The sequence below is a fragment of the Pezoporus wallicus genome, unplaced genomic scaffold (genome assembly GCF_028554395.1).
Source record: "Pezoporus wallicus isolate ANWC-B61680 ecotype Strahan unplaced genomic scaffold, APGP_CSIRO_Pwel_v1 contig_12807, whole genome shotgun sequence".
Lineage (NCBI taxonomy): Eukaryota > Metazoa > Chordata > Aves > Psittaciformes > Psittacidae > Pezoporus > Pezoporus wallicus.
This window is the reverse complement of record NW_026637385.1, coordinates 245,552-265,711: the sequence shown is the minus strand read 5'-3', so window position 1 is coordinate 265,711 and position 20,160 is coordinate 245,552. Positions and strand designations below refer to the sequence as shown.

The 20,160-nt window shown below is 48.8% G+C and overlaps 1 protein-coding gene across 2 annotated transcripts in view; it reads left to right on the top strand.

Moving 5' to 3' along the window:
• Positions 1-5,798: 5,798 nt before the first annotated feature.
• Positions 5,799-20,160, top strand: part of FAM168A (family with sequence similarity 168 member A) — a 122,178-nt gene continuing 107,816 nt past the window's right edge. Inside the window, exon 1 of one of the 2 annotated variants that reach the window (XM_057405264.1) lies at positions 5,799-5,889. The gene's annotated coding sequence lies outside the window, so the exon portion shown is untranslated. The remainder of the gene's footprint in view (positions 5,890-20,160) is intronic. The other variant, XM_057405265.1, reaches the window with a different exon arrangement.

Sequence of the window (20,160 nt, the reverse complement as noted above, 5' to 3'; positions counted from 1 at the left end):
AGCCTGGCTTCATCTGGAATCCCTCTTTTGTGATGCTGTGAAGGTTTGTATTGGAGTGTTTGTCTTAGGTTTAGTTTTTATATAGACATAAAGGTCAAACTGAGGCTGCTGTCAATGAAAGGTGAATTTTTATTCTTAAGATGATGGCTGCACATCATTTTTTAACACTGCAGCTTTCTGAAGGTTCAGTATTGTCACTAGTGCAGTAAATTGTTTCCTTCTATCAGCGCTAATCTTAGATAATGGAATTGTTTTCTTTTGACTGCAAAGTCATCTGGGACTTGGAAACCTCCAGGTGTCTGCTAATAAATGAATTGCTCAATGAGAATAACTAATCAAGAATCAATACTTGAGGAACTGGCACTGAAAAATGAATGAAGCAGGAGGTGAATAACTTCAGCATCTGCTTCTGAAGGGTTTCTCCTGCTGGAATTGGAAACAAAGCGGGATGCATCAGGAGCATGAGCAGGATGTCGAGGGAGATGATTCTTTAGATTGGATATAAGGAGGAAATTCTTTCCTCTTAGGGTGGTGAGGCACTGGAATGGGTTGCCCAGGGGGGTTGTGAATGCTCCATCAAGGTGTTCAAGGCCAGGCTGGACAGAGCCTTGGGTGCCATGGTTTAGTGTGAGGTGTCCCTGCCCATGGCAGGTGGGGTGGAACTGGATGATCTTAAGGTCCTTTCCAACCCAAACTATTCTGTGGTTCTATGATTCTGTGATTCTATGATTCTCCGATTCTCCCCTTGTACTCTGCTCTGGTGAGCCCCCACTTGCAGCACTGGGTGCAGTTCTGGGGTCCTCAACATCAGAAGGACATGGAGCTGTTGGAGCAAGTCCAGAGGAGGCCACGAGGATGAGCAGGGGCTGGAGCAGCTCCTGTATGGAGCCAGGCTGAGAGCATTGGGGCTGTTGAGGGTGGAGAAGAGAAGCTGTGTGGAGACCTCAGAGCAGCTTCCAGTGTGTGAAGGGGGCTGCAAGGATGCTGGAGAGGGACTCTTCATCAGGGACTGCAGTGATAGGACAAGGGGTGATGGGTTCAGACTGAAACAGGGCAAGTTTAGATTGGGGATAAGGCAGAAGCTCTTCCCTGGGAGGGTGCTGAGGCGCTGGCCCAGGGTGCCCAGAGAAGCTGTGGCTGCCCCATCCCTGGCAGTGTTCAAGGCCAGGCTGGACACAGGGGTTTGGAGCAAGCTGCTCTAGTGGAAGGGGTCCCTGCCCATGGCAGGGGTTGGAGCTGGATGGGCTTTAAGGTCCTTTCCAGCACAAACCAGTCTGGGATTCTGTGTTTTATTTGTCATCCAGAGGAACATACAGATACAAGGACAAGTCTCCTGTGTGAGGCTACACAAGCTCAGTGTCATCCCTCCCCGTTACCCCAAGAGGCGTTTTATCTCCAATCTCAGCCAATTTAATTGTATTTATTGGAGCCCACAAGATCCCTTTCTATGTTGCTGGGTTTGGATTCTCAAAGGGTTAAACCCAAAATGCTGTGGAATAAGATTTAAAGGCAAGTGCCTGGCTCCAGACAAGCATCGTTAGACCGTGTCCTGTTGGATTTTAGCTCCTAATGTTTTTTCTTCCTTAAAAAGTCCTGGTCTCAGTGGGTGTCCTGATGGATGGCTGTGCCATTCGAGGGACTCAAGCGGTCCAGAAGGCTTTTGAGATAGAAAATTGGCTCATAGGAAAGTTTTGCAACTGAATCAAGTTGTTTGCTCAGTGGATCCAGCATGTCAGACACTTAGAAAATGCCTTTATCTCCTGTTGATAAGTAGTTGTGGAGTGTATTTGTATTGAATTCTCCTAACACTGCTGTATCAGAGCCATCTACAATCTACCAGGCAGGACTTTAATCACCACATTGTAATTAATCCTTAATCTATTTTATAATGTGTGTACCCAGCTCCTACCACTGGAGCCCACTTGTGTGGAAAGAACAAAAGTCACGGATAAAAAAATGGGAATTACAGAAGAATAATGGTGATAATGGGTTGAAATTTAAACAGAGGAGCTTTAGGTTGGATGTAAGGCAGAAGCTCTTCCCTATGGGGTGCTGAGGTGCTGGCACAGGGTGCCCAGAGAAGCTGTGGCTGCCCCATCCGTGGCAGTGTTCAAGGCCAGGTTGGACACAGGGGCTTGGAGCAAGCTGCTCTATGGAAGGGGTCCCTGCCCATGGCAGGGGTTAGTACTAGATAAGCTTTAAGGTCCCTTCAGCCCCAAACCAGGCTGGGATTCTGTGATTCCATGAACATGGTGGTGCCAGCAGAGCCTCCCAGTATGGTATTTCCCTAAATTTTCCAATCTGATCCCTCCTCCTGTTTTCCCTATGTAACATGTATTTGGTTTTCCTCATTCTCTAATGAATGTCTGTACTTCTGCTCAAAGACCTTGCTTGGGAGTAGCTTTGTTTCTGCCAATCCATCTCGGTGTTGTGGTGTTTGGCATGACTGTGGGCAGAGAACGTGGCAGGCCAGGGCTGCAGCTGAAGAGAGGTAGGAGATGGGGATACAGCATGAAGGAAAGTATGGTCCTGCATCTTCTCACACGCTGAAGTGGAAAATCCACTTGAAACTGGATTTCATAGGATCATGGAATGATTTGTGTTTGAAAGGACCTGAAAGCTCACCAGTTCCAACCCCCTTCCCAACTCCTTCTACCAGAGCAGCTTGCTCCAAGCCCCTGTGTCCAACCTGGCCTTGAACACTGCCAGGGAAGGGGCATTTCTGGTGTGTTAATACCTGTTTGGATCATTTCCTGACCCTTTATGACTGGTTTTTGAACGGTGATGGAGGGCAGCTCAGTGCAGCTTCTCTCTGCTGTCCAGGCATTATGTACCTAATCATTCTGACTCCTGGTCAAGCTAAAGCAGAAAAGGGACCAAAACCCACCTCCATAAGGGTGATTTTACTGCACGTCTGTGTGGCAGCGCAATGCAAGAAGCTATTGATGCTATTGCAGCTGAAGAATGATCCCACTGACAAGGTTAATGGGAGCTGGTACAATACTTCCCTTTGTCTCTTTAGCAGCTAGAGCTGAACCAAAGGTGAACTTCCTGATAACCCCATGGCATTAAGGTTGTTTCATAGTGTCCTCCTGCTAAATTGAGGTGGTGCCTTGAAACCCTCATGTGTTCATCCCACACAGCAGGGTTGGATGCATCCAGGGAACCTTTACTATTTGCTAAGCTGAGTTTATTGACTTCCTTCCAAGTGTAAAGATGTAAAAATGTTCCAAAACTTGGACTTGAGAAGCAAATGGAGCTGTCAAAGCTGCTCTGCTGAATGAAAGCATAATGGCAAAGGCATTGGGAGTGTGAAAGCAGTGGAAGGAATGATCATCGATGCCGTGCTTGATGCTGAGTCTGGGGTAGCTGCACATGGTGCTTATCCAAGGTCACTAAAGGTGGAGGAAGACCTGGAGGAGGTGGTTTTCTCCCCCTTTTCCTTGACCCCAGGTTATTTTCTGCTTCTTTCCTGCCACAAAAGGAGCCATTTGTTTGATTACATCAGATGTTACCGAAGCTTTTGGAAGTGAAACTGCAGCCCACGTATCCTCGAGAACTGGCTGTGTGTATTCCTGGAAGGGAGTTAAAATGGGGCTGGGTTATATTTGGTACCTCTCGAAGCACTGAGGCTACTTTGGAGTACAGAATGTGCTCAAAGAGACACTAATTTGCCCCTGCAGAGCTTGATGTGATGCGATCTGTCAAGTCCTTGTTTCTGCTGGAATTCTCTTGGTCTTTCCTCTCTCTCCTAAGGATGTGTTGTGTTGGGGACCAGAAAGGGGAGTCAAAAGCCTAAAAACAGGGTAAAATACAGGGCTTGGAGCAAGCTGCTCTAGTGGAAGGTGTCCCTGCCTGTGGCAGGGGGTTGGAACTGGATGAGCTTTAAGGTCCCTTCAAACCAAACCATTCCATGGTTCTATGGAATTGCAAGTACTGAATATGCTTTTTATAAGGTGGAAATACAGAAGTCAAGCAGCTTTGCTACAGGTGGAAATGTTGCTGAGTTGTTTCCCTGAGTGCATTCGTGGTCTTGGTGGCAAGTGGTGGGATTAACAGGACTTTGGAGCATCAGTGTAATATGTTCCTCTTTCTCTGTAAGGATGCCATCTCAGGTGGTGGTTTCCTGCAGCAGGAGATTCAAGAAACTTCAGTAAAAATGAATATTTATCCTTTTATTAATTTTTGATTTCATGCTGTTTCATTTGCTGGGCTTGAAGAGCCTCTCTCTTGATGTTCTGTTGCAGGGAAAGATGGGATGGATCAGCATTCCCAAAGGCACTCAGCATTTTCATTGACGTGCAACCAAAAGAGAGCCATGGAACTGTGAGGACTGGAGCAGCTCTGCTCTGGAGCCAGGCTGAGAGAGCTGGGCTGGGGCAGCCTGGAGAAGAGAAGGCTCCTGAAGGGGAGACCTGAGAGCAGCTCCAGTGCCTGAAGGGGCTGCAGGAAAGCTGGAGAGGGGCTTGGGACAAGGGATGTAGGGACAGGCCACGGGGAATGGCTTGAACCTGCCCGAGGGGAGACTGAGCTGAGCTCTTAGGCAGAAGCTCTTCCCTGGGAGGGTGCTGAGGCGCTGGCACAGGGTGCCCAGAGAAGCTGTGGCTGCCCCATCCCTGGCAGCGTTCAAGGCCAGGCTGGACACAGGGGCTTGGAGCAAGCTGCTCCAGTGGAAGGGGTCCCTGCCTGTGGCAGGGGTTGTAGCTGGAGGAGCCTTAAGCTCCCTTCCACCCAAACCGTTCTGTGATTCTGTGGTTTTCTGTGTCCTGTGTTCTCCCCGGGGGTGTTTCTGAGGGAACACCAACCCTGGATCTGTGGTCAGGAGGAATGGGATATGTATTTAATGTAAAGCTTTTGGTAGCGGGTTGATTAAAATAAACAACTGTTAGAAGGAGCAGTGGTCCTGCCTTGTGAACAGTGGGGTTTCTGTTCCTCTCTATAATGCATAAAGCATGTGGAGCTGCTCAAGAGCTTTTTTTGTGCTGTACTTATCCCGAGGTGTTTGTTTTCAGTCCTTTGAGCTTTTATGTCAGCTGGGAAGGGTGGTGTAGGAGGGATGTGTAAAACTTGGGCTAAATCCCGTTCTGTCTCAGATCCTCATTAACAAGTAGGTAAATGGAAGCTTGAACTTTGTTTTCTCCTTTTTGAAAGCTGAGGGGACCCTTGTTCTGATTTCATCCCCTTCTGATGCTCTTTGCTGCTGGTTTCTACTCTGTTCTTCAGCAGAGTGTAGGCAAAGCATAGCTGGTGTAGACTCTGTGCAGGATGCAGGGGTGGGTATTGCACCCCGAGTCACTGAGCTGTAGCATGGAGCTGGAGGAGGATTCTGTGTCGTGATTTGAAGGTGCTCATGTTTAATCTCATAGAACCCCAGAGTGGTTTGGGTTGAAGGAAGCTTAAAGCTCATCCAGTTCCGTCCCCTGCCATAGGCAGGGACACCTTCCATAGAGCAGGAAGGGAAGTGGAGATACTGGTTTGCAGGAGAGGTGCAGCGTGTTTGTGTATCTGTGTTTAATGACAGCAGGTAGGAAGCAGGAGCTGCAGACCACTCACATCAATCATGCTGTCTTTGTCCAACTGCAGGGCTGGTTGCCAGCTCCGGCATCCCTTCCCTCCCTTCCTCTTATCCTTCATCTCCATCGCTCCTCCTTTTCTGACTGCACTTCTTACATGTACCCATTGCTCCTTCTGCTCTGGTGGAGGTAAAGACCTCTCATTGCTCCAGGAGCTGTGGTTTCCATCCGACAGGTTTGTCTTTGGATCCTCACGGTGTTTTCTTCCTCTTGTGTCTCCTGCAGAGCTGTGGAATGCTGTGAAGACTCTGCCCTTCAGCCCTAGGCACGCTCCTCTCCGGATTATCTCCATCCAAAGGAAGCTCAGATCCAAGAGGTATCAATCCCTGCTTTATGTGCGCTGTTCATTTGAGTTTAGATACTTCTCCAAACACCTTTTTTCCCTCCACAGGCAGCAGAGCTTTGGATGCTGTGGAGGTTCAAATGGTGATTCTGAAGCGTTGGTGTTTGCTGTGGGTTGGACCCATAATATTAAATGACCTTTGGTACAGGATCACATGATGTTTTAAAAGCAGCAAGTGATTTTGGGGTCAAGAAATGCCTAAAGTGATGCTCCAGCAGCAGTGTCTGGTGCATTGCGTTGTGTTGATTTCTAAAGTTAATGAAGCTGAGGTGCTCAGCAGGCTGGAGTGGAGCACACAGCAGGAATGTGCTGCTCCCATAAGGAGCTGTGAGAGTGAAGGGGTTTTTAAGTGTTTATGAGTCCCAGTATCTCCTTAGCAAATGATTTAGTCTTGGTTTATAGTAAGAAGAAGGTGAAGAGCACCGTTGTGTTCACTGCCTGGGTCAGAATCCCTGCTGTGGCAAAGGCAGGATTCTTGGCATGAGTTCGTGCCGTGTGCCTGTGGACAGGGAAATCATTTCCAAATAGTTTCTGTTGCAGCCTTTTGTAAAGGGAAAATAGAAACAGTTTTTCTTTAAATACTGGTTTTCAGTGTGTTGTGCTCTGCAGAATGGTCTGAGCTGCTCCTACCTTAGCCATTTATTTCTGTGTATGGTGTCTAGTGTTGTAAGATGTGAAAGCGTTTATGTAGAAAACAATCCAATACCTCAATGTAGTGGTGTAAAATCATGGAATCACAGAATCCCAGCCTGATTTACGTTGGAAGGGAGCTCAAAGCTCCTCCAGTTCCAACCCCCTGCCACAGGCAGGGACCCCTTCCATAGAGCAGCTTGCTCCAAGCCCCTGTGTCCAACCTGGCCTTGAACACTGCCAGGGATGGGGCAGCCACAGCTTCTCTGGGCACCCTGTGCCAGCGCCTCAGCACCCTCCCAGGGAAGAGCTTCTGCCTAAGACCTCAGCTCAGTCTCCCCTCTGGGAGGTTAAAGCAATACAGCTGATGGTTAAAAATGAACATGCACTTGAGGAAATCCCTGTGCTGCACACAGTTATGGGCTGGGGGGTTTGCTCAGCAAATGGCACTGTACTGCTGCCCTGGGCTTAACTTTTCCCCTAGGTATCCACACTTGCTGCAGAGAAGACACTGGGGTAGCCAAAGCATCACTGACCCAATCCAGCTGTTCCTGTGCAGGAGGATGGGGAAAACAGGGTTGACTTTTACATGGTTTGCTTTCTGCTTAGTCACATGAACTTTAAATGTCAGCAGCCAGGATACCCGCTGAGTGCTCTGCTCCCACTCGAGGCAGATTTGCTGGAAACCAGTTGCAAACAACAGCAGTGCTGAGGGGGTGCTCTCTGCTCCATGGTCCACTGCACTGCACTGGGATGGAACATTTAGGCATCTCGTGCTCCTCATCCATGAGTCCAGAGGAGGCTACGGAGATGCTGCGAGGGCTGGGGCAGCTCTGCTCTGGAGCCAGGCTGAGAGAGCTGGGCTGGGTGAGCCTGGAGAAGAGAAGGCTCCTGAAGGGGAGACCTGAGAGCAGCTCCAGTGCCTGAAGGGGCTGCAGGAAAGCTGGAAAGGGGCTTGGGACAAGGGCCTGTAGGGCCAGGCCAAGGGGAATGGCTTGGAAGGGGCTTGGAGCAAGCTGCTCTAGTGGAAGGTGTCCCTGCCTGTGGCAGGGGTTGCAGCTGGAGGAGCTTTAAGGTCCCTTCCAGCCCAAACCAGGCTGAGATTCTGTGCTGCCTGGGAGAGGGTGTGACACACTACAGAGATGCTCTTGAAGGACCCATCCAAGTGGGTGATGGCAGGAGATACACTTGAGGAATGATTTTCTCTTCCTGCTGAAGAAGTGCAATAGAAGTGTGCTCAGTTCTTGCAGTCTCTGTAGCTAAGATGAGGTTAGAGGGAAGCATCCAGTATGTTCCCTACACCCTTCCTGCCTCCCTGCAGTGTTTGCTCCACATTTCCACTCTCACAAAGCCACTGGAAGCAGTGGCCTTTCTTTCAGATGTATGATTTATCACCTCCTCCTGGTGTGCCAGCCTTGTTTGTATTGATAAATGCATGTTCTCTGTGTACACCCTGCAGATAATTCTGCTCATGGAGTGCAGTGCTCCTAAATATACCTGTTTCTGATGAAGTGCAGTTGAATTTGTGGGTCTGGTTAAGCTGTACCTTGCATAGCTCCTTTGTTAACTCATAAAAGCTGCCTATTCTGATTTATAGAGCCAAAAGGGGTAAACTGACATTAAAAGCATTAATTGCTCTTGGTTGCCTGCACAAAGAACAGAGTTGGTGTGAGCCAGCTTTTGATCTAGCCCTCTGTGGGCTTTTGATTTTTGCCTAAGCTGGTTCCAGGGTCTGTATCTGTGGTTTATTTGTGCTGGAGATTGTATAATGAGGGTTTAGTGTGAAATACAGTGATTTGGCTTGAAGAGCAAGAGCCATGGGCAATCGGAAGCAATAAAGTTCTAAAGGAATTGTCCTGAAATTTATATATATTTTAATAGAGAAATACTCTTTTTCACATCTGGATGGGATGCATTGGAGAGCGTGAAGGGCCAGGCCAAGGGGAATGGCTTGAACCTGCCCGAGGGGAGACTGAGCTGAGCTCTTAGGCAGAAGCTCTTCCCTGGGAGGGTGCTGAGGCGCTGGCACAGGGTCCCCAGAGAAGCTGTGGCTGCCCCATCCCTGGCAGTGTCAAGGCCAGGTTGGACACAGGGGCTTGGAGCAAGCTGCTCCAGTGGAAGGGGTCCCTGCCCGTGGCAGGGGTTGGGACTGGAGGAGCTTTAAGGTCCCTTCAATCCGTGCCATGATTCCATGAGTTTTGTGTGCACTTCCCTGCTGAGTATCATCCTCTCACTCGTTATCATCAGTGTTCCTTCTTTCTTGGGCTTTTTCTGCCATAATATAAGCATTTTCTAATGGTTCCTTCCTTCCCTGATCTCAGATAATGGCAAAAGAGATCAGTGACATCTGAAGACCTGTTTTTTGTGAGGTGGGCTGACTTTTAGAATACATATGGTTTCTCCTTGCTTGCTCAGTTGCATGATGATTAATGATAATTGGTCATCTCTGCAGTATTTGCTTTTCAGAAAGAGTTTAAAGCATTTGCTTCTGCTTCGTGGCTCTCAGTGTGGCACAAGGCGTGTGCTGTGTGATGGGGACTCTCCAGGGGAAGTTTCCCCTTTCCTGGGAAGCTTGTAACCTAGAGTAGAAGAGGTGAGCTAGGAATTTGGGCTCATTTCATTAAGTCAAAGAGTGGCTTGTGTTGAAAGGGGCCTTAAAGCTCATCCAGCTCCAACCCCTGCCATGGGCAGGGACACCTTCCATTAGAGCATCTTGCTCCAAGCCTGTGTCCAACCTGGCCTTGAATCATTGCTTTATTAGAGTTTGGGATTAAAAACAGCCCTTAACAGGGCTTGCAGGGGCTCAAGTTACATCCTGGGCATCAGTCAGAGGAGGGCAGAGCTGTGTGGGCTCTGTTCCCGAGGAAAGTCAAAACACTGCACTGCACCAGCTAGAGGATATGGGCAGAAGAAGAGTGAATAGGACCTGGGAATGAGTCTTGGAAGATGCTTTGATTTTTCACGAGCCCTGTCAGCATTGCTAACCTACTTTCCTCAAATACATCGCAGAGCTTGGTGGTGGGGAAAGCAGAGCAATTCTGCAGGGAGCTTAGTCTGAGATTCGTTTAGAATCAGGAGGTAGATGTAAAGCAGTAAGTAGGATTTTACCATTTCCTAACCCCTGGTATTTCAGTGAGATCGGGCTTATGGCTCATGCTCTCTGTGAGCAGTTCCATCTTGGCAGCTTCCGAAGTCTGGTAGGGAAGGAGAGGTCTTGGAGATGATTCAGTTCTTCTGAGCTTCATGAGTTAAAGGAACAAGAGTTTTTAGTGGGTAAAATAGCACAGAAGGTGCCAGAAAATCTTCAGTGATGTGCTAATGGCCCGATCATGGGAGCAGCTTTGGGCTTCCACTTGATCAGTGTCACTCGACGTAAGAAACAGCTCCTTGGGAAACCAGTGTTCAAGTTGCTCCTTGTTTTCTGTTTTCTTTGGGAGTTTCTGTGTCGTTGAATCAGTTCAAATTTGTCCCAAGCTTCTTTCTCTAGGGAAGAAGGTAAAAGGATAGATTGAGGGATGAGTTATCGTTATGAGGGCTGGAGTGGGTGGTTTATCTGTTCACAATGCACTCTCCAGGAAACCTTAAAATAGGTGTTTGCTATCTCCTTTCCTGCAAAAGCCCTAACTGAGACCTGCTGCTGGGACGTTTTTCAGGAAGGGGGAGTGCAATCAGAATTCCCAGAGTTGTTTTTAATGTGTTTAATTAGACTTGGGAAGATGTTGGTTGATGAGAAACTGAACCTGAGCTGGCTTCAGTGTGCACTCCCAGCACAGAAACCAACTGTGCTAGGCTGCATCCAAGGAGCGTGAGCAGCAGGTTGAGGGATGTGATCCTGCCCCTCTGCTCTGCTCTGGTGAGACCCCACTTGCAGCACTGTGTGCAGTTCTGGGGTCCTCAACATAAAAAGGACATGGAGCTGTTGGAACAAGTCCAGAGGAGGCCACGAGGATGAGCAGGGGCTGGAGCAGCTCCTGTATGGAGCCAGGCTGAGAACATTGGGGCTGTTGAGCCTGGAGAAGAGAAGCTGTGTGGAGACCTCAGAGCAGCTTCCAGTGTGTGAAGGGGGCTGCAAGGATGCTGGGGAGGGACTCTTCATTAGGGACTGCAGTGATAGGACAAGGGGTGATGGGTTCAGACTGAAACAGGGGAAGTTCAGGTTGGAGATAAGGCAGAAGCTCTTCCCTGTGAGGGTGCTGAGGCACTGGGATGGGTTGCCCAGGGAAGTTGTGAATGCTCCATCCCTGGCAGTGTTCAAGGCCAGGTTGGACACAGGGGCTTGGAGCAAGCTGCTCTAGTGGAAGGTGTCCCTGCCTGTGCCAGGGGTTGGGGCTGGATGAGCTTTAAGCTCCCTTCCAGAACAAACCCTTCTGTGGTTTTGTTTTGGTTTCCACTCTCAGTCAGCACATCCTTAGAGATAAACCCAACGTGTTGGGACCACCAGTGCACAGGGACCATTGTGCCATGTGCTGGGACAGCCAGGGAAGTGTGAGCCCATCACCTCCTCACAGCCACAGCCTGAGGATGGCTCTTCACAGCTACCACAAATGGTTCAGTCTTTGATTTGCCATCGTTTTGTTTTCCTTCCCCACTTGAAGGAAGTGGCTTTTTCCAGTAGGAGAAGCATTAAATTGACTCAACAGCTTTGTTTGCTGAAGTAGCACTTTGAAGTGAATCTTTGAAGTTTCTCCTATGATCTGGGATTCGATTAGAGCACTTTTACCCAGCAGTCTCATAGCAGGGATTTAGTTTGGGAGAACCTGACCAGCAGTTGCAGCTCCAACAAGTATAAGCAGCTCTTCCTTCAATTTTGAGGCTATTACCTGCTCGGATAGTGCAGTAATTGAGGGAGTGGAATCATACCGGTGGCTAATAAAAACAAGTTCAAGCTACAGTGGAATTGAATCAAATAGAGGAGAGGCACTGTGTCCTGAAATCTATATAAAGGCCCCTCTGTCCTCCTTCCAGAGCTCTGTGCTTAGAAGTGAGCTTGGGATTTGGGGTGTTGGGTGAGGAGAAGCTCCCCATGACCCGGCTTCAGTGTGTGCTTGAGCCCAGACCCCCCCCGTGTGCTGGGCTGCACCCCCAGAGCGTGAGCAGCAGCTCAGGGAGGGGATCCTGACCCTCTGCTGTGTGAAGGGGAGACCCCCCTGCAGCCCTGATCCAGCTCTGGGGCAGCAGCACAAGAGGGACGTGGAGCTGTTGGAGCGAGGCCAGAGGAGGCCATGGAGCTGCTGCGAGGGCTGGAGCAGCTCTGCTCTGGAGCCAGGCTGAGAGAGCTGGGCTGGGTGAGCCTGGAGAAGGCTCCTGAAGGGGAGACCTGAGAGCAGCTCCAGTGCCTGAAGGGCTGCAGGAAAGCTGGAGAGGGGCTTGGGACAAGGGCCTGTAGGGATAAGAATGAGCTTGGGGCAAGCTGCTCTAGCAGAAGGTGTCCCTGCCCATGGCAGGGGTTGGAGCTGGATGAGTTTTAAGCTCCCTTCAACCCAACCCATTCTGTGACTTTATGATGATTCTGTGGTTGCTGTTTTCCTGTTGAGGAGTTGAATAACCTGATAATGCCAGGTATGCAAAATAATGAGCTGGGTTTTTTTTCAATAGATATGTATTTAAGACAAGGGGAATGAAGGAAAAGGCAGTTTTTAGTTGTGCCATTTTTGATCCTAACTCTCATGGTTTTCAGCATTCACTTTTAATTCCTGACCCGTGCTTGAGCATCCCGATGTGATGGGGTCATCCCTGCCATCAGCAGAATCTCCCTGGTCAGCTTTTTGAAGCCTGTCTCTAGCATTAAGCCTCAAACTGAAGAGGTAATCCCCCTGGAGCCTTGACCTACTCTCACAATGACTTCCTCCTGCTCTTTTGAGCCTTTGGGGTCTATTCCAATGTTTTTTAACTCTTCGTCAAGGCAGCTCACTTAATTGCTGTGACTGCTGGGCAGGAATCTGCTCTCCATTCTCACAGACCTCCTTTGCTTCAGTTCCTTCAGAACAAAGTCGTGTCTGGAACCAGGCCAGGCTTTTCGTCCAAAGAGTCTCTCCCAGCTTTCATATCCGACCAGGAGCAGTGCAGCCAGATTGTGTCCTAATTCCCCTTCCCAAAGACAAAGGCACTGCCAGTGTCTAGACATTGGGGTTGGAAAGGTTTAATTCCCTTTTCCCATGTGTTAGTTCAAGGCTGAGGGTTCCCTCTTTCCCCTTTTCATCCCACGAAACCCTTGCCAAAGCCTCTCAGTCTCCCATTGCTCAAGCATGAAATCCCACAGACCATTTGGGACAGAAGGGGATGATTTGGGAGTGTGTGGCCTGTGTCCCTTGGGAGTGGAGTCAATAAAAGAAGATGAGTGAGTTCTGGCTGGTGGCCCTTGGTTTTAAAATCTCATCTTAGTTTTCACATCCAGTGCTGTATTCAGGCACAAAATACAGCCCAGCAGCTCCCCTTAACCTTACCCACTTCTTTTATGGCTTTAAATTCAGCAGCCTTTCCTTGGGTCCATGCTGCAGAGCTTTTCCGTGGGGGAGTGGATCCTTGCAAGCCCTACATTCCGAGCAGGAAACACTATCAACGCAGCTGGTTTCCTGCTCCTTTGAAGTTTTCCTTCTACTGAGGGCAAGTTTTGACCTTCTTTTTCTTTGGAAGTGTTCTGCTGGGAAGTTCAGCTCCTGAGAGATCATTAGGATCCCATTTACCCTTGGATGTGGTGTAGTTACGTGATGAAGAGAAGGTCAGGTACAGAAACGTTGGGACAAATTGGTAGGGGAGCAAAAGCTGCCTTCAGAACGTTGTGCCACGTTCTTTTTGCCCAATGTTCTCCCTCATTTTGGAGGTGGGTTCCATGCACGTATTTGGTTTCCGTGTTTTGTATTAAAGTGTGGAAATCAAAGGATCATTGAATCCCAGGTTGGAGGGACCTCAAGGTTCATCTGGGCCAACCTTTCCTGGCAAAGCATGACCCAGACTGGATGCTCAGCACCCTGTGCAGCCCAGTCTTAACAGTGTCCAATGCTGGGGAGTCACCACTTCCCTGGGGACATTATTCCAGTGGCTGCCTGTTCTCCTTGGGAAAAATGCCTGTGTTGGTGGCTGTTACTGGATATACACATGTGCTTATTGAAGGTATGTACTGAAAATTAGTCTCCTTTATAGGAACCTCAACCAGGTGTTGCAGATGAAGTGATCTATCTGGGAATTGTACACTGATGTGAGGAAGAAAGATTTGTACACTAAGGGTGGTAAGGCACTGGCACAGGTTGCCCAGAGACATGGTATGGTGGTTGCCTTATTCCTGGAGAAAACCAAGGCCAGGCTGGCTGTGGTTCTGGGCATCCTGGTCTAGCTGAAGGTGTCCCTGCTCATTGCATGGGGTTGGAAGAGGATGAGCTTTAAGGTCCCTTCCAACCCAAACCCTTCTGTGACTCTATGATAGGCTTTGAAGCAATTTTGGGTGGCCAGTATCCTATTTACCTGTTCTTAAAGGAGGCACTGATTGCACTTAGATCTTGCTCAGGGAAGGAAGACTGATCAAGGGGATAACTTCAATGCATGACCCTCCAGAAGTTGTACAAGACACATCTATAAGCACAGTGTAAGCTTCAGTCTTGCTTCTGAAGGGGCTTCAATCCAGGCACTTTGGGAAGGAGCATGGCAACACTCTGCATTTGCAGAGGTGCCTTGTCCATGGGTAGGTCAGATTTGAGAGGAATTTCTTCAGCACAAAGGCCTGGAAAAGGACTGACCCCTTTGCTATGCATCACTGGGTAGCAATAAAGCAGTGCGTCAATGGGCTGTGAGGGTTATTTCACAGGTGCTGCCTCAGGATTATGTTTGTCAGTTCATTAAAGGTTTTGATGGGGATTTATAAGCTGAGAGCTTCAGTTGCTCGGATGGACTTGGTTTGGGGGTTCATAAATATGTTGTATTTAATGTTCAAATAGCAGGGATTTCAGGATTGGTAAGCAATTCTCTTGTTCATTTAAAAGGGATTATAGGTAGAAAGCTTGCAGACTCCTGAAAGTAATTGTGGAATCACAGAGTGGACACAGGACCTTAAAGCTCCTCCAGCTCTAACCCCTGCCACAGGCAAGAGACCCCTTCCACTGGAGCAGCTTGCTCCAAGCCTCTGTGTCCAACCTGGCCTTGAACACTGCCAGGGATGGGGCAGCCACAGCTTCTCTGGGCACCCTGTGCCAGCGCCTCAGCACCCTCCCAGGGAAGAGCTTCTGCCTAAGAGCTCAGCTCAGTCTCCCCTCGGGCAGGTTCAAGCCATTCCCCTTGGCCTGGCCCTACAGGCCCTTGTCCCAAGCCCCTCTCTGGGTTTCCTGCAGCCCCTTCAGGCACTGGAGCTGCTCTCAGGTCTCCCCTTCAGGAGCCTTCTCTTCTCCAGGCTGCCCCAGCCCAGCTCTCTCAGCCTGGCTCCAGAGCAGAGCTGCTCCAGCCCTCACAGCATCTCCATGGCCTCCTCTGGCCTCGCTCCAACAGCTCCACGTCCCCCTTGTGCTGCTGCCCCAGAGCTGGATCAGGGCTGCAGGGGGGGGTCTCCCCTTCACACAGCAGAGGGGCAGCTTGAGTGTAATGATGCCGGATAAGAAAACCACTGCAGCTTCTTTACCATCGCTTCCTTCCTCTGCCGCCTCCCCTCCCATTACCAGTCTCTCCATACAGAACGATGATGCCAGTACGTGCCTGGAGCATCCTCCCTCTCCCTTCCCCCAGCTCCCAGCACGGAGCAATGGCGAGTTCTGCACTCGCTGCCTTCCCGTGCATCTCGCTCCAGTTCCGTTAGGAGCCACGGCTCTGTTTGTCACGTCAGGCTCCAGCAGGCTGCTGTAATGTGCTTTTCGTCGGCAGCAGGTTGAGGAATGCTGCCAAACGTTCCATTGCTGCTGCTGGCTGCAGCTGATCCGATGCTGAACGCGTCCTGACTGCACGTTCCCATCGCGGCAGCTGGAGGGGAGTTCAGTTTTCCATGTACAGGCAATCAGAGCTGATTAACAAGCCTCTGGATTTGTTGGGGTTTATCCCTAGGGATTACAGAGTGGTGGGGAGGTATTCCCAAGTGTTCCTGTCCATGTTTCACTGTCTTTTATGGCTTGCAAGATTCATTTTCCGGAGTTCTTTTGCGCTGGAAGTCTATCAGCACAATATAGGTCTCTGTAGAGCAATCAGAGTGTTTTCCACACGAGAGGAAATGTGCTTTCCATTTTCCTCCTCAAACAGAAACTTGCTTGAAGGGAAAACCAAAATTATTCCTTTTGTTGCCCTGGAATAATTTGCTGGGGAAAAAAAATGCCTTTTTTTTTTGGGATGAAGGTTTTGTGTCTGCAGGATCCCAGCTGGATGCCATATAGGAATGGGAATGTTGATTTAAAACAGGATTGCTTGGGCGCAGGTTATCACTCAGATAGTGGTCAGAGGAGCAGTTGTGATGTGCTGCCTCACCAAGAGGGGATGGATGGGCAGTAGCATGAGTAGTGTGAGCAAAAGGGAAGTCATTCCTTTTCTCCTGATCATTCGAGCAAATCCATTTATATTTAGGAACATTGAATTTAGGAATATATAATTTGTATTTAGGAATATCTGTGCTGGGAAAATGAGAGAAAACCATTACCCACACACCTTTGCTCCTCTTGTTTTCATCCCCTGGCTCCAGAGGTTGCTGTGGATGCAGGGGGGACGTTGCAGGATTCCTTATGGCTCTGCCTTCAACAATATGTGTTTGTTAAAGAGTTCCTCCTCCTTTCTGCTGCTTTGATTCTGCTTTTCCCTTTGAAAGGCAGACACGGAGCTGAACCTTCAGTTCCCATCATGATTGGCATCTTTTGTGTGCATCTGCTTTGCTTTCTTTCAATCCCACCTTGAAATCATAGAATCCCAGCCTGGTTTGGGCTGAAGGGACCTTAAAGCTTATCTAGTACCAACCCCTGCCACAGGCAGGGACCCCTTCCACTAGAGCAGCTTGCTCCAAGCCCCTGCGTCCAACCTGGCCTTGAACACTGCCAGGGATGGGGCAGCCACAGCTTCTCTGGGCACCCTGTGCCAGCGCCTCAGCACCCTCACAGGGAAGAGCTTCCTACTGCCTGTCCCATCGCACACGGTATCTCTGAGCAGATCTCAGTGGCTGCACGTCCGTCAGGGCTCTCTGAAGCTCCCAACTTAGTGGTGACCATTATGGGTAATTTCATCTCTGCAAACATCACTGTATCCCTTTCATTCTTTCCCCCTTTCAGCACTGTACATGGAGTACTGCTGGGCCTTGTAAAGGAGCGTGGAGCACCTTGCTGTGACCCTTTTGGGAGCCTCAAAACCCAGTGTTTAATACTAGGCTGTTTCCTACAGCTTAGCTGCTCTCTAATCCATGACAGTCCCTTTTCCTCTTATCTTCGAACTCTGGTGTTTTAATAGTGTCTTGATAAGGCTTTTATTAATAGCTTTTTGAGGTCCTCCCCCTGGTTTTGAGCCTTTTAAGCATTACTGCATAGCCACAAGCAGAGGATTTAGCCTGAGTTCTTTTGCTTCCCGTGCTGTGTGTGTTTCTCTGAGCATTGTGGGACAGTGCATCAGTCCAGCCAGTTCACTTCATGTGAAATGAGACATTGGGTAATTCCATGATAATCCTTAATACACTTATTAACGATAAGTACAATCTCCTGCTGCTCTGTAATGAGCAATCTGAATGGAACAGTGGATTTATGAAAACATCCTGGATGGGTCATTCCAAGCTTTTCCTGAAGGAAAGAACCTTTGGCTTTGTAGCCTTTAGTATGTATTTACTTTCTCTTCCACCTTGTATTCCTCTAGGAGCTCTCTGGAGGTGCCAGATTTTTCTATACTTGGAAAATAGGCCCCATGGAGTAGTGATAGAAACATTTTCTAGGTATTTTGTGGTGTTCTGCATGTGCTGCTCTTGGTTTGGACTTTGACTCGTTTGCTCCCATTAATCTTGTTTCCTGAGGACCTTTCTCCATCCATCTCTTCCCATTGGAGGTTCTGGTGCATCTCCTCAGGCAGAATCTGTTGTCTTTAATTTCCTCACCTTTTCCCTTAAGGCTCTTGCATACTTTTGTCTTATGTTCAAGTCCTCCTGGAAAGAAATGCATGGTGTTTCCATGTCACCGTGCTCATTTGGACTTGGAAATCCTGGCTTCCATGATACTGTGACTGGTGGCTCTTAGTAAGCACAGCAGTTGTTCTTTTCAAATACAGCCTTGTTAGTTCTATTGTATTGGGCATTTGATGAGAGGAGCCTCAGTTCTTAAATGCAACAGAAATAAGGGTTTGAAGATGAAATCTTGAAGTGAGAAATTGCTTCTCTGTGCTTTGCTGTGACAACTGAAACCGTTTACATCCCCATGCATCAACCAGTGCCTATTGCCCGACCTTGAGCAGTTCCTTTCCCAGTAACTGTTTTATGGAGAAAGCATTGAGAGCAGCCCTGAGGAGAAGGACTTGGGCTGTTGGGTGAGGAGAAGCTCCCCATGACCTGGCTTCAGTGTGTGCTTGAGCCCAGAACCCCCCCGTGTGCTGGGCTGCACCCCCAGGGTGTGAGCAGCAGCTCAGGGAGGGGATCCTGCCCCTCTGCTCTGTGAAGGGGAGACCTGAGAGCAGCTCCAGTGCCTGAAGGGGCTGCAGGAAAGCTGGAGAGGGGCTTGGGACAAGGGCCTGTAGGGACAGGCCAAGGGGAAGGGCTTTAACCTGCCCGAGGGGAGACTGAGCTGAGCTCTTAGGCAGAAGCTCTTCCCTGGGAGGGTGCTGAGGCGCTGGCACAGGGTGCCCAGAGAAGCTGTGGCTGCCCCATCCCTGGCAGTGTTCAAGGCCAGGTTGGACACAGGGGCTTGGAGCAAGCTGCTCTATGGAAGGGGTCCCTGCCTGTGGCAGGGGTTGGGGTTGGATGATCTTTAAGCTCCCTTCAACCCAAAGCAGTCTGGGATTCTATGAAAATGGTTTCATTTTATACTTCTTCACACCCCCAAAATCCCACAGGCGCAAGCAGTGAGTTGTGGAGGTCAGAATTTGACTCATGAGGTGGCTCTGAAATAGGAATAATGGAGCAGATATTCAAGATAGAAGCAGACAAGTTATGTCATACAATGTCACCATGTCACTCCCAGAAGAAAGTCCTTGGCAACAGCTTCAATCACAGTTTTTCCCTGTCCCAAAAAAGCTTTTATTCCTGGCAGTGAGGATCTGAAGTGCTGTTTGGTAGCAGGATTCACGGATGACTGACAGCATGCTCGGCCCTCCCAGGCCTCATGTTAAAGCCGATTCCTCCTATTGAATAATATATAAGAAATCAATAAATAGAACCCCAAACCCAGGGAATGTGCAATATTCCCAAGTTAGGACCAGCACACGTGGCTTTTCATGGGGGTTGGTTTGATTCTGGGATATGGGACAAGTGAGATCTTGCAGATACATTTCAGAGAGAGCCAGAACATTCCTATTTCCTTCTCCTACTCATCCGGAAACACTTAGAAATGAGGAATTCCACCCATTTGTCTTGTTGACGGCTGTTTTCTTCTACTATAGGAAATAGTTTCCATGTATATTAGACCGTTATCTCCTATGGATGTGGAGTAGGTTTCTGTTTGCTGCTCTTGGCTAAGAGAGGAAACAGTGAAAGAAATCCAGGGGAAATCGGGGGAAAGAATGGAATGCTGGAAGTAACTCAAAGCACTGAACTGTGTCTCTGGCTTAGCCTGAGAATTCCTCATTTTGGGGGTAACATGATGGGGATAACTAAGGAAAACGGCGCCAGGGCTCACTGATGGCAGTAGGTGAGTGGTGGTGTGTGAACAGGTTTGCTTTAGGCTGACAAGTCTCTTCCTGCTGTACTGAGTTGGGATGTCACAATGCTTTCTGTAACTCTGTCAGTGTGCATTCTTACACTTGTTGTTTAAAGAAGTATGTTGGAGAAAGAGGTCTTTTAATTCAAACTACAAAGAACTAATGTTGCTTCAGAGCATCAGATGCACCAAACCCGAACTGTATCTCTCTCCTTGCTAATACGGAACTTGGAAAAGACTCAGTCATTTGGGTGGTCTGCAGCTGTTTGTGAATGCCTGAGTCCTCTTTTTCCCTGTTAAAGTGGTAGAAGACTTCCAAACATGTCGATGAAACCTGATTTCCCCTGGAGTATCATGTTTTCCCAAGCCACACAAAGTGATGGTCCATTGGCAGTGTTAAGGCTAATCTAATGACTCAAAGCTACTGATGCCATTAGGCTGCATGAAGGATCAGACTGATGCCAGTTGGTCTACAGCTATGGAAATAGCACATCTATACATTAAAAATAATGATAAATTAGTAATAGAATGCCTTTGGGGTCTCCTTTTAGCCCAGAACCATTAAATCCCTCTCCCAGATCAACTCCCAGCTCTTACTTCTGTGTTTCAGAGAACCTCCCAACAGGCAATGTCGGATCAGGTTTTCTTCCTGCAGGACCCTGTTGATAACTGGAAATCCCCTGGGATTTCTTGCTAAGACCCTGCAAGATGTGCTCCTGGTGTAGGGACCCAGCAAGCACTAACCTTGGACAGCTGAAGAGTGGAAAAGGGATAAGTAAATACATTATTGAAATCACATGTGAAAATGGGCTTAGGCAGTTTTCGTCTGTAACGGATT